Here is an 11,740-nt window from a genome sequence, read left to right on the forward strand (position 1 = left end):
TCCCCTCCCTCAGGCCGCAAGGGGGGCTCAGCACAGGGCATCGTGGAGAAGGGTGGGCAGGTGGCTTCCTGGGGAGGGAAAGGGCTCATCTGGGGAGGGACCACTTTGGGGACAGGGTGCTGGGTGGGCCAGGACTCCCACCTGCCCATCAGACATTCCTAACTGGCACCTTCTGAACCAGCTGGAGCTCAGGGCTCCAGGACGTGGCTGAAGATCAGAATCCCTAGGAACCGGTTAAAATGCAGACCCGCACAGTCAGAACCGCCGGGGGCGGGGCCAGGAGCCTGGTGACTGAACACAGCTGCCTGGTTCTTCTTCAGCACAGCTGGGGCTGGGGTCACTGATTCCATCATCGGTCACAAGTTCGGGGGGTCTGCCCACCAGAGTCAGGTGGGGCCTCGGCAGGGGTTACCAAGGACAGCGGGTGTGAGTGTGAGCGTGTGCATGTGCACGTGCGCATGTGTGTGGGGTGGGAGGCCGACTGCACGTGTTCAGCGTGTCCCCAGGATCTGGCCAGATGGATCTGGGACAAGGAAGACCAGGACGGACTTTGCCCAGGCTCGAATCTGCCCTGGGAACTAGAGCGACAGCATCTCAGCTCCCTCTGCTGACCTCTGGAGGGGAGGTAACAGGACTGAGCACAGAAATCACCAAAACAGTCATCATCCTTCAGAGAATCTGTGCCTTGTGCCAACAGTCCTGTGAGGCTGGCGACACTGTCACTCCCAAGGACAGAGGAGGACGCCGGGGTCCTGAGAGGGCAGGGGCTGTCTGAGGTCATCCAGCTGGTAACTGCAAGGCCGGAGTTTGAACCCAGGGCCACCTCATTCCCCAGTTTAAACATTTTCAGGCTATTTGGCCTTTTTACCCCACTTAAAATTTTTTTTTTAATTTACCAAATTGAGAGAGAGCAAGAGAGAAGAAGAAGGGGGGGGAAGAGAGAGAAAAGAGAGAGAGAGAAAAACATCGACTTGTTGTTCCATTTACTTTTGCATTCATTGGTTGATTCTTGTATGTACTATGACTGGGGATTGAACTCGCAAACCTTGGTGTATCAGGACAACACTCCATCCAACTAATCTACCAGCCAGAGCTTGCCCCACTTTTTATTTCCTGTCTCTGTTCCCCCCTAATGACATCCACTGGACACCTGCTATGAGCCGGCCGGACAGAGAGCCTGGCAACACCTGCTCGCTGTGAGGGTGGGTGAGGCAGTGTGTGGCAGTGCTCTGGACACATGCCTGCCTCCCCTCCTGGACGGTGGGACTTGTGACAGTCCCCTTCCTCCTCCTCCCCAGCCTAGCACCTGGCTGGACCACACTCCTTTGCAGGTCCGGCATAAGCCTATGATTTACTGAGCCAGGAAAACCCTGCTGGTGCAAACTGTGGGTGCCAGTGTGTGAGTCGCCATATTCTCTTCTCCCTGCCAGTGATCTCGGAAAGGCGTGTCAGGGTGGAGGGTCCACCAGCCCTTGTCCCTGAATGGCTGGGCGGACAGCAACTCCTGCCCACTGGCACTGGACCCATGGCCAGAGTCGTCCAGCACCCTGCCCGAAGCACCACAGCTGACCCAAGAGGCAAACGGGCTATGGGTTTTCTTGCCACTCACTTGGCAATGAGCCTCAGTCCCCGCAAGACGCTCCCACTGCAGTGCTTTGCCCCCACCCGCTGTGTCACGTCCAGTGTCCTGCGCGGTGCCTGGCAGGTGGTTCGTGCTCAGCGATGCTTGTTATTGTTTCTAATTATGATGCTCTCTGCCTCCGATAGAAGTTACTTGAAAGAACCAGTGAATATGAAGCATGCAGAGAACTGGAAACTGGGATGAGATAACTGGGGACACATTAAAAGCCAAAAAAAAACAAGTGTGGCTCTTTATTCCTGCGTCCCCACCCAACACTGGAGGTCAGCGTCCATCTGTGGAGCCCCCACTAAGAGGTGGGCTCCGTGCAAGACACCGTACATGCATCAGCTTATTTAATCCCTGCTCCACCCTGTGAGGGAAGGGCTGTCGTTCGTGCCCCCTTCACAGATGAGAAAACTGAGGTTCGAGAAGTCAAGGATCTTCCCCAAGGACTCACTGACAGAAGAGGCAAAGCCAGGGGCCAGCTGACTCCGAATGCTGGGGCACAAGCCTCTCCATGTCTGAGGTCATCCAGCTGGTAACTGCAAGACCAGAGTTTGAACCAGAGCTTCCCTATCTAGGGGCAAAGGGAAGAGGCATGACAGAGCGGAGCTCTGGTCCCCAGCCCTCCAGTCCAGGGTTCTTTCTCCTCTACAACCTTTCCTCTGCTCACCTGAAAGGTGTGAAAAGCAGGCACACACACACACACACACACACACACACACACACACACCCGAAAAAAGAGAAAGCCAAGGAGACCCCCTAGTGGCAACAGGGCCGGCCCTCCCGCCCGCCCCCCGCAGCCCTCCCATGCCAGCACAGACTCCTTGTCACCACCGTGATTGGTAGACTAAACAGCTGGAGAGGAGCCGGCCTCCTCGCTCCCTCTCGCCAGGGCGGCCGGGGCTTTCAAAGACCAGCCTGGGCTGCTATCTCCCCCATCAGCCCCAGCAGCATTTAGCCACTTTCTTCAAACACCGGCCAGGGCGTGATGGTTAACGTCAAACCTGGCAGCAAGTCATAACCTATAGGGCTGGGGCATTCATCACGGCCCGGGGCCCTGGGGACTGCAAAGGGGCCTGCAGGGTGGGGGCGGGGAGGGGCTCGTCCTCCACCCAGGGCCTCAGATCTCTCAGAGCTGGGGGGAACAAGGGCTACCCGCTTGGCTAGCCCAAATTATAATAATGATAATAAATACTGATGACTAATAATAGCACTTCACATGTTTTATTCTATTTAATGCCCATAATCACCCGTGGAGCATTTATTGTTGTTTTTATCCTTGTTTTGAAAGAGCAGGAAATGGTGCACAGAGAGGTTAAGCCACTTGCCTAAAGTCACACAGCTAATAATAAAAATAGTATCAGCAACAACGATAACATCTGTCATTTATAGAGTGACTGGCATGTGCTAGGCACTTTGTGTGTTACCTCGGTCATTCTCCGAGCATTCTGAGCTAAGCGTCATTATTGTCCTTTCAGAGATGAGGAGGTAGTCAGAGATGTTAGGTGCCTTTCCCGGGGTGGCACGACCGGTAAGTGGAGGGCTGGGACTTAGAAGCAGACTTGCTGCCCTGAACCCTGCTCCTGAGCATGGCTCGGCACCTCCAGGGCCAGGGGCTGGGGGCTGGGGTCCTGAGGGGCAGCCTGTCCTCTTCATCCTCCTCACAGCCTCCATCAGGCGGCAGGATGCCAGCGAGCAGTCCCAGTGGCCCTACTGTCATCTCGAAGGCCTGACTGGGGACCCTCAGAGCTCCTGGGACCTCCCCATAGTGGACACGCACACAGCCCGGCCGTCCCAGAGGCTCCAGAGCAGAGAGGCCTGATGCCTGGAGCAAGGGTGGCCCTGCCAGCGAAGGTGGCACTCTTCGGGAAGCCACATGCCGCAAGTGTCCCATGAAAAAATGCCCCAGAAGGCTTCCTGGGGGAGGCGATATCTGGGCCGATGAGGAGATGGGAATAAGGTCCACGCAGAGGGAGCAGGCCATGTGTTTCAGTTGGCGCTCTCCAGAGAAACAGAGCTGACAGATCTACATACAGCACACGCAGACACACGTATGCACACTGCATATATACATATATATATATGAGAGTGTCAGAGGGAGAGAGAAAGAGAAAGAAATTGAGATTTTAAGAAATTGGCTCATGTGACTGTGGGCTGGCAAGTCAGAAACCGGTAAGGCGGCAGCAAGCTGGAGGCGCAGGTGAGAGTTGTCGCTAGGACAGGCGTGAGCCCAGGGCGGGAAACTGCAGTGGGGTTTCTCTGTTGCAGTCGGGAGGGAGGGGGGCAGAACTCCCTCTTCCCTGGAGACCTGGTCTTTCCTTGTCAGGCATGCGAGTGACTGGACGCGGCCCACCCACACGCTGCAGAGTGGTCTGCTTTATTCAAAGTCCGCCTGCTTAAAAGTCAATCTCATCCACGAAATACTCTCGCGGCAACTTCGAGCCTGGTGTTTGACCAAACAACTACCTGGGCACAGTAGCATGGCCAAGTCGATGCATGGAATTAGCCACCACGACAGGCAAGTACGGTGTGATTCCGCTTCTGGGAGGCACCGAGGAGAGTCCAACCCACAGAGACAGGAGCAGAGGGGTGGTTGCCAGCGGCGGAGGGGAGGGGGACAGGAGTTCCTTAACAGGGATAGGGTTTCTGTCTGGGATGATGGAAAAGTTCTGCAGATAGCTGGTGGTGATGCTCACATAGCACTGTGCATGTACTTAATGCCGCTGAAAGGGTAAAATGGTAATTTTTGTGTTATGTGTGTTTTACCAAAATAAACACAAAATTAATCATTGCAGGCAGTGGGGACCGTGCAGGGCGGGGCGGCGGGGAGGCAAAGCCCTTTGTGAATGGAATTCACTCATTCAGCTTCTGTCCCAGCAGATATTTTCTGTGAAGTCCACACATGCGGGGACTGTGCTAGGGCGGGGGGACAGCAGATGGTGACAAAGTAACTCTGGCTGCCACATGCTGGCCATGGCACTGAGCCCTTTGGAGCCATTCTCTTACCTCGTGACCGCAAAGGCCATGAGGGACACGGACCAATACCCCCGTTTTACAAATGAGGAAGCTGAGACTCAGACGGGCTGCCCTGATTTGCTCAAGGTCATACTGTAACTCCGGGGCAGAGTGAGAACGGAAATCCAGGCCCGCCGAGGACCAAGTCACGTGTGGGGGGCACTGGCCAGAAGGGAGGTATAGAATCCCCACGAAGTTTGGCAGTGAAATAAAGGGGAAAGAGGAAGTGGTGGCCTGAAGGAGAGACAGGACTGGGGACAGCCTTCTTCTGACAGTGGGGAACCCGTGAGGGTGCTGGTGGACCAAGGGGGAAGGAGCTCGTAGAGGGCGAGGAGGCACAGTCCAAAGGAAGATGGTGGCACCCGGGGAAGTCTGGGGAGCGGTGGGGGCAGCGGCAGCCCCTCTGGGTCAAGGCCTCTCCCGGGGTAGGTGGCAGTCCCAGCGCAGAGTGTGGGCGGCAGGGCAGGAGCGGGACAGGAACAGGGCTGAGAAGCAGGAAGCACAAGAGAGGAGGAACACGGGCTCCAGAGTCAGAGCGATACAGGCTCTGAGATCAAGTCACAGCTCTGTCTGGTTAGCTGTATAGCCTTGGACAAGCCACTTCAATGCCCCAGACCTGATTCCTCTCCTGTTCTGTGGGGATAACAGGAGGTCGTAGGTTATTCCAAGCAGGGGGTGAGACACTGCACCGAACGGCAGAGGAGAGACAGGATGTGGGGGCAGCTGGGGGAGCCCGGCGGGAGTGCAGCTTTCCCCTCCTGCCACCCAGGAGCCCTGTGGGGCTGGGCAGGCCCGACCAGGACTGGGGGCTCCAGACAAAGTGGTTCTGCTCGTTGTGCTCGGGGCGAATTCAGCCCCCTCAGAGCTACACCACTTCTCCCTTTCTGAGGTGGACCTGGGGTGAAGGAAACTGAGGCACCTAGAAAGTGCATCTCCGGGGCCATGTGGCTGTCTTACTAGACACCCAAGGTGGAATGGACAAGACCCTCTGGCTCTGCTGTTTAGAAGCTGTGTGACCTGGGGCAAGTCTCTTGGCTTCTCTGGTCTCAGTGTCCCCATTGATTAAAGTGGGGATGATAACCCTAGCCCTAGACTCTCAACAGTGAGTATGTCAGAGGCGAGAAAGGGTGAGAGGCTCATGGGAAGAATTCCACTTGATGTTTTTTACCCTCCAGTGTCAAGTGGAAATTCTGAAACGCTTTGTGATCTGTAAAGATGTTTCTATTTTGAACCCAGGCATTACTCAGCTGTCTTTTCTGCCTGCTTCAAATATGTGCAAAAGGGATCATGGATGAGAAAGTCCTCTGTGACACGTGAATTGTGGAATGAACGAGGGAAAATATCAGCATTACCAGTTGTCAAGCACTTTTCCAACTTTTGCAAAGAGGTTTCAGAGATTTCTGAGATCGGACCTTGCCCTCCCCCCATTGCTGCTTATCACATCATTCAATGCATTCAACAAATGCTTCCTGCAGGCCTACTGTGTGCCCAGCCCCGTACTAGGTGCTGGTGATGGGGGAGTGAGCAAAGCAGAGAAATCACCTGCTACTCTGGGGCTTACATTGCTGGCAGAGAACAAACAAGCAGATACATGCTATGATAGGGAGAGACACACACGACTGAAAATATGGGAGGACGCAGTGTGAACGAGGGTCATAGTTCAGACTGGGTGGTCAGGGGGCATTTCCCCGAGGAAGCGACATTTCACCGGGACCTTAAGTCAAATGAGAGAGCCAAGCCAAGGGAATATCTTAGAGAATAATCAGATCGAGGGAACCCCAAAAGCAAAGGCCCTGAGGTGGGAACTCACTAGGTAACCACCGTTCATGCACCTGGCCTTCTGCTGCATCCATCCATCCATCCATCCCTCCTCCTACTCATCTGTCCATCCATTCTATTTACCTGTCTGTCTATCCATCACAATTCATCCACCCATCTATCCACCCATCCATCCAACATGCAGTGGGGATCGTTAGCACTCAGTCATGGGGAGACACGGGGAGACTTCATGAAGGACTAGACCCCGTCCCTACTGACGGGGGGAGACAGGTGCAGAGACGGTCAGTGCACGGCAGGGCAGCCGACACCGTGTCCTGCACCACCGCCCTGCACTCCTACTGAGGAAGCTCTCGCGCTGTTTCCTCGCTCTCACAGTTTCAGAAAACCTTGCTCAGCTTTCACAGCTCGGGTCCCAGCCGCCCTCTCTATGCAGAGATTTCTGGTCCTTCTTTTTAGAACTCACTACCCTTTCTCGTCTGAACCTTCATCTGCACTGTGACGCCCCATCCTCTCTGGAGTTCCTAGTGTACATGTGAGTCTCCGCCACTGGTGAAAATGAACGAGTGAATCAATCAATAACCACGATAATAAAAGGCTACCATTTGTCAAATGCTTCATTACACACTTGGTATTGTGCTAAGCACATTTTAAATACTTTATCTTATCATATTTATCACTCAAAATACAGAGAAGGGGACCTGCCTGCCTTTGAGGAAGGGGCTATTACCACCCCCATTTTACAGATGATGAAACTGAGGCATGGAGAATCGGAGTGACTGGTCCATGTCACACGCTACGAAGGGCCAGAGCTGGGACCTGAATCCTGGCCTTGCCCGTCACAAAGCCCCTCTCTCGGACGCCACAGCACTTACTGCCTCGGTCGCTCCCTACCCTGCATCCCTGTCTCAACGCGGGCACTGAACGAACAGGGGGAGGAATGGTTACGTTCCGGCTCTGGCGGCAGATGCCTGGTTAGAATCACACCTTCACTACTGGGATTTCAGTTGTGTGACCTTGGCCATGGCAAAGTCAGTAAACCACTGTGCGTGTCAGTGGGCTTGTCTGTAAAGTGAGGTGATCACAGTACCTGTCTCATAAGGTTATTGCGGGGGAAAAGGACGATTCATGTATAAAAAAGAGAAAAGTAGATCGGTGCCTGGCATGTGGCAAGTGATCCATAGAAGTTGACTGTCATTTTATTTCAGAAAGACTGCAACCTCAATTCCTTCACAGCCTGGCTTCTTTGTTCTTTCACAATTTGCCGATCATACTGTATCATTCTTATTTCATACTGTTTGATAGAGACTATCCCTAAAAGTGCCAGAAATGTTGGCTTTGGAGTTTTTAAACTCTGCCAGGCGCCTGTGAGGAGAGGGGCAGATTTACCTGTGGGTGGACAATGACTCAGCCTGGTGGGCCCTGTCGTCAGCCCTCCTCCCGGGGAGGGGATGGGCTGAGTGGGCTCCGTGGGCACTTATGGGCCCCTCCCAGGGGCCCGCGTCAGCTGGCCTTTGGACCTTCCAGGGCCTTCCTGTAAATCACCCTGGGTGATTTATACAGAGACGCCCGGTCCGCTAATCCAGTAAACAGGATAAGCGGGGTCCAGTCGGATTTATGGGCTGCCAGAAGGGCCTTTCACTGCTGGAGAGGTGTGTGCAGTGACCCTTCTCCTGACCGCCGGCCTGGAGTCTCCTAATGGGCAGGGGTCAGGCCGCCTGCTCCGGGCCCCACTCTGCTCCTGTTGGTGATGCTGGGCTGGTGCCTTTCCCTCTCTGGGCTCCAGGTCCCACCGGCCCAGATGTCCGCTGGGCAGTTGGCATGAGCCAGCATTCAGGGAAGCTAAAGGAAGTGTAAGCTGGGCCCCCACTATGGTGGGGGCAGGCTCTGGAGCACAGTGATGGAGCTCACGGGTGCCGGAGCCAGGCTGCTCTGCCTTCAAATTCCAGCTCCAGTTTTCCTAACTGTGTGCTTCTCTGAGCCTTAGAGCCCCGGCATGTGAAGTGGCTGTGATATTAGTGATTCTCACAGAGCTGTTGCTATTATCAGAGAAGGAGAGAACGTGTATGAAGTGCTGATACAGCACTGGCACCTAGTAAGGGGCCTTTAAGTATTAGACCATCACAATTATTCTTGCACAGATGACCGCATGGGAATTGTCCCAGAGACTGTCACATGGAGCCAGCCAGACTGAGGAAGTATGTCACAGTTTTACTGTGGTCATGGGAAACTGGAGGGAACCTTGTGTCCCTCGATGGGCAAAGGGTGGGTACCCATGGGGCTTTGGCAGAAGTTACTTGTGACAGCCTAAACATTCACAGCACACCATGGGTGGATTTCGAAAACAGTGAAAAGAGATACAGCAATGACATACTAACAGTCACATAAGTTAACACACGTGCAGGTACAAATTCAACGCAATGCCTATCTAAATCTCAATCAGGTTTTTTATGTAGAAATATAAAAGTTCATCTTAAAATTCATATGAATCTTGAAAAAAGAAGAATAGCATTGGAAATCTCACACTTCCTGATTTCAAAAAATACTACAAAGCCAAAGTAACCAAAATAGCTGTGGTGCCGGCATAAAGATAGACAAATAAACCAATGTAACAGAATGGAGGTCCCAGAAATAAACCCTCACACATACAGTTAACTGACTTTTACCAAGGGTGCCAAGACCATCCAACGGAAGATGGAGAGTCTGTTTCAGTAAATGGAAGAGGGAAGAGTAGACATCCACATGCGAAAGAATGACGGAGACTTACCACCTCACACCACGTACAAAATCAACTCAAAATGGATCTAAGACCTAAACTTAAGAGCTAAAACTACAGAATTCTTAGAAGAATATATAAGGGAAAATCTTCATGGCAATGATTTTTTAATTATGATAGCAAAACACAGGCTACACCCAAAGACAAAAATAAAAATCAGATTTCATCACGATGAAAGTAATCAAAGTAAACTATCAAGAGAGTGAAAGAAGAAACCGCACAGGATGGGAGAAAGTATTTGCGAATCATATGTCTGATAAGAGATTTCGATCCCTATACATGTGTAAAGGACTCCTACAACTAAACAGCAACAACAAAAATCAAACAATCTGATTAAGAAATGGGCAAAGGACCTGAACTGACGTCACTCCAAAGAGGACATACAAATGGCTAATGGGCACATGAAATCACGCTCGACGCCACTGGTCACCAGGGCAACGCAAATCAAAACCAGAACAAGATACCACTTCCCACCCACTAGGATGGCATTCACTAAAAGCCAGCCAACCAGACAAACAAGAAACCAAGCCCAAACCAGGAAAATAATAAGTGCTAACAAGGGCGTGGAGATATTGGGACACTGGGGCATCGCTGGTGGAAATTTAAAGAGGTGCCCTGCTGTGGAAAAGCGCTTTGCAGCGCCTCAAAAAGGGAAACGTAGAACTTCAACAGAACCAGCGATTCCACTCCTAGATGTACGCTACAAATATCTGAAAACCGGGACGAAACAGACAGCTGCACACCAGTGTTCACCGCGGCATTGTTCACAGTAGCCGAAAGGTGGAAGCGACCCAAGTGTCCGTCAACAGATGAATGGATAAACAACATGTGGTCTACACATATATTGGAATATTATTTAGACATAAAAAGCAATGAAGTTCTCACACATGCTGCGATCTGGATGAACCTTGAAAACATTTTGCTAAGTGAAATAAACCAGACCCACAAGGATAAATATTGTATGGTTCTGCTCATATGACCTGTTTTTTAAAAGATTTTAGTTATTTATTTTTATTTTTTTATTTATAGAGAGAGGGGAAGGGAGGGAGAAACAGAGGAAGAGAAACATCAATGTGTGGTTGCCTCTCAGGTGGGCCCCCCTGGGGACCTGGCCTGCAACCCGGGCATGTGCCTTAACTGGGAATTGAACTGGCAACCTTTTGGTTTGCAGGCCCATGCTCAATCCACTGAGCCACACCAGCCAGGGTTATATGAGCTATTTAGAGTAAGCAAACTAGTAAATAAAGAAAGTGGGTAGCGGTTACCAGGGACTTGAGAAGGAAAAAGGGCAGTTACAGCTCATGAGTGCAGTATCTTTCAGGATGATAAAATGGTTATGAAGATGGGTAGTAGTGACAGTGATACCACATGGTGGATGTGCTTAATGTCACTGACTGTGTGCCGGGCCCTGTGTTGGGGACTAGGAACGCAGCAGTAAACGAGACAGACATGCTGCCTGTCCTCATGGAGCTGACTGACATCTGTCTGGGGACGGAGGTTACAAGGACAATGAAATAAAATAACCTCTGATGGTGACCAGGGCTGGGAGGAAAGAAATGAGTGTGGGGGACACCAGCTGTTCGAAGTTGGCCAGGAGAAGCCTTGAGGGAAGGTGACATTAAGAAAAGACCTGAAGGATGAGAGGAGCCGAGCTATGAAAAGCAGGAGGTGACCCCTCCCGGCAGCCGGCACAGCTCTGAGCCCCCTCTGGGGTGGAACTTGGGAGATGGAGAGGGTGGTTGCTATGGAAACTCCAGGACAGCTAGTGGTGCCTCCACCCAGATCTCACATCCCTTTTCTTTGTCTGAACTTTAGTTGCAGAAAAGCCTTCAGGGATCACTCAGTCCATTACACAAGGGGGAAACTGCGTCCCACCAGGGGCTCTCCCAAGGTCTCTGCTTGCCTAGAGAAGCCTGGTTCTCCCAACCCCCAGTGTAGTCTTTCCTTCTTCCTTCTTTGAAATTGTGACTGGCTTCCCACAGGCCCTGGGGGACGTGCCACAGGGGCCAGCGACCTCAGGTTCTGGGGACCACTGGGCTGTTTCTGCCCGATAAAAACACAAGATGCACACAGGTCCCAGGAGCTCATTTGAACCACAATGACGTGAGAAAATTTTCTTGTCTTTTCTAGAAATTTCCACCTCATGCCCGAAAAGACTTGGGGTTTGGGAGTTGGGTGGGGACAGCCAGAAGGGCTGTTTTCCCATCATTCAGAGGCCCCCGGGGAAGAGGAGCAGCAGACTGCAGGGGTCCCGAGGGAGAGAAGACGGTGGACGTTTCGGGAGAGCAGATTTCAGCCCAGCACCAGAGTGCATTTTCTGACCCTCACTGTATGTATCAGCAGTGTATTCCGGAGCCTGAGTGGCCATCCGCCAGGGAGGTGCCTGGGTCAGACCGGAAGACGAATTCTGAGATATTTCCCAGCTTGGAGTTAATAACTCTACAGGTTTAGGATTCAGGATCAATGATAAGATTAATAACATAACTACCAAATTTTACTGGAATTCCTAACTGCATAAATGATTCTTCGACTCCCACTTGCTGTGGTTA

Source organism: Artibeus jamaicensis, unplaced genomic scaffold, assembly GCF_021234435.1.
Source record: "Artibeus jamaicensis isolate MK-2021 breed Jamaican fruit bat unplaced genomic scaffold, CSHL_Jam_final contig_432, whole genome shotgun sequence".
In the NCBI taxonomy this organism is placed as follows: Eukaryota; Metazoa; Chordata; class Mammalia; order Chiroptera; family Phyllostomidae; genus Artibeus; species Artibeus jamaicensis.